Source organism: Octopus bimaculoides, chromosome 1, assembly GCF_046866305.1.
Source record: "Octopus bimaculoides isolate indiv1 chromosome 1, ASM4686630v1, whole genome shotgun sequence".
Classification (NCBI taxonomy): Eukaryota; Metazoa; Mollusca; class Cephalopoda; order Octopoda; family Octopodidae; genus Octopus; species Octopus bimaculoides.
Window position 1 is genome coordinate 138,504,666 of NC_142928.1, and position 3,136 is coordinate 138,507,801.

Below are 3,136 nucleotides of genomic sequence, written 5' to 3' on the forward strand. Positions count from 1 at the left end.
CGGTCTTGTTTCAGTTCCCGTCTAACAAATCTACTCACAAGGTTCTGGTCGGCCTGTGGCTATAGTAGAAGGTGCCACGCAGTGGGTCTGAATCTGGAACCATGTGGTCGGGAAGCAGTCTTCTTACCACACAGCCAGGCCTGCGCCTACATATATATATATATATATATATATATATATATATATATATATATATATATATATATATAAGTTCAAAAAAACAATAACAAAAAAACAACAAAGTGAGGACGTGATACGGATAGTGTTATTGGACGCTCAGGAAAGGAAAGAGAGAGTGTATGACGTTTCGGGCGTAGCCCTTCGTCGGAAAGATGGAAAGTTCGGAGAATGGAAGAACGGAGAAAGAGGAAAATGGTACCGATGCCCACGAGGTTACATTGTGAAAAGACCGGAAGAGGAGGTGGTGGGGGAAAAGTTCTTTCTAAGACAGGAGAGTGAAAAAAGGAGATGAATATCTGTGCGTGTGCGAGAGTCTGCGAGTGTGTGTGTGATAACAGAACGTGTGTGTGCGTATGTATGTATGTGTGTGTGTGTGTGTGTGTGCATGGTTTGGTGGTTTATCTGTTAGTGTGTTTGTGTGTGTGTGTGTGTGTGTATGACGTAGTGGAAGAAATTAGTAGCAGGACTGGTTAGTGGACGCTTATAGACAGTGTAGATAGAAGGTCAACAGGCGGTTTTTTGAGTATGTGTGTGTTCGTGTTTGTGTGGGGTTGTAAGTGTTGGGTACGTGTACGCGTGTGTGTGTATTTTGTATGTGTGCGTGTGTGTATGTGTATGTTTTTGTGCGTGCGTGTGTGTTTGTGTGTATGTGTATGTTGTGTATATGTGTGTTGCTGTGTACGTGTGTGTGCGTGCGTTTGCTATTGTATGTGCGTGTGTTGTTTATGCCCATGTGTGTGTGATTGTATGCGTGTCTGTGTGAGTGTGTAGTGTTGGTGAGAAGTGTGAGTGGAAATCGAACCGTTGAACGTGAAATTAATAAGGCATTAAAACAGAATGACTCTCCCCAGACATAATAAAATATGTTTCAACACACGAATTCACATAAAGAATCTTGCAAACCAAATAGAAAAATGAAATATGTATATATATAATGAGGGAAAGGCCGCTAGTATAAGTGTACAACAGATTGAATACCAGATTAGTACTAAGAAGCTCTAAACTCTTAAATTCAACTTCCTAATCTAGGCGAAAATAATTCTTAGTGTTAACAAGAATTAACTCGAAGAACTGTGTAATGCAAAAGATGGACAAACATGTATTTATGGCGTCATATAATTTATTTCATCTATTAAAAATCTTATATAAATATTATATAAACATAGCTATAAATATGAATGTTGAAGCAAAAATATATTCTTCAATAATCCTTTACATCTACAATCTGCACTACAGGGAGTATCTGAAAATATTACGTGAGAATTGAAATTTTCTCTTTAACAAACAGCGGGACGCAATTTCATTTTGTAGACATCGATTTTTTTAAAAGGTTTACTTCTTAGCATAGATGAACATGTTTCAATCACCTTAGATAACTAGTAACCTGTATTTCAACCTAACATGCCTGTTCTAGCTTATAATATGTTCTTTTCTATCTGTTTTACAAGTAATTACTGGGCTTATTATTCTTATGACACCTTAAACTCTTTAAAATTCTATTTTCTGCGTTATATCATAGATACTTTCACTGTCCGTTCTTATTACATTATCTCTTTTGCCTTTTCTTCCTCTTTTTCTTTTTATTCTCTTATTTTCTAGTTTCCCATTCTTTAATTCTTTATATTTTCACTAGAGCTTCTGCCTCGTATTATCTACATGGTTGGACGCTTATATGTAAGGCAACCAAAAGATCAGTTGCCACCCACTGAGAAGGGAATGCCTGGATGCTTTCTTCTGTTGTTTTGTTTATTTCGTTCATTCCTTTCTTTTAATGAATGCAGTTTGATCTTCTGTCTCCTATATTTCCATCAAACTTGTTTCATGACGTATCTTGACCAGTGTGATTCTTTCTAACTGACTGTAGCCCTGTCATGTTTTCTCTGCTCTTTCTTCCACTTTTTCCTTTTCCTTCTTTCGTTTTACTATACGTACGTCTCCTGTAATCTCCCTATCCCGCACTTTTCTTACACCTTCTCGCAGTATATCTCACAACCTTTCTACCTATCATTCTTACTACTTCTCCATCACTAACTCACCTTCCCTCCATATGTTTATTGATGTTTTCATGCTCTTAAATACCGGCTTACTGCCACAATAATCGCATTTTCCCATTCCGTCTGAAGAAAAAATTTGGCGCTTAGCGCATTCGGCTTAAATATATTGATGTTTCATGTTTATGTGCTGATAATAATTTCTACTTCTTTGATGTGTATTATTGCATGATACACATTGGTACATCAAAGCGTCACTGAATCTTTGAAACAGCCGTAAAGAACTATCTAGAAAAAATATTTTTGCTTTGAAAATTATATCTATGGTTATGTTTATATACCATCTTTTATAAATGATATCGTACTATGTACATAAATGAGTGTCCGTCTTTTGTCATACACACATACGAGCACGCGCACACAGATACACTATAAATGCTAGATTGATGAAGTAAGGATCGGTAATAATAATAATAATAATAATAATAATAATAATAATAATAATAATAATAATAATAATAATAATAAGAAGAAGAAGAAGAAGAAGAAGAAGAAGAAGAAGAAGAAGAAGAAGAAGAAGAACAACAACAACAACAACAACAACAACAACAACAACAACAATAACAACAACAGCAACAACAACAACAATAACAATAACAACCATGGGGGAAACGAACCACTGAAAGGGACATAATGCAGGCAAGGCAAGATCTAGGAAAAAATTGAGCAATAGTTAAGAGGAAACTGGAAAAATGGGAAAAAGACCGACCGAGAAAAATTAGAGAAGAAATATATAATACGGAAGAACGGGTTTGATGCAGTAATAGAGCAGTTAAAACAGAAGATCATGGCAAAAAGTCAGAAGATCAGAAGATTTGTGAACAAAAATAAGTAATTCGAGAAGAACAGATTGTTCAAAAATAACCCGAAGTAATTCTTCCGAACGTTAGAAGGAAACAATGGGG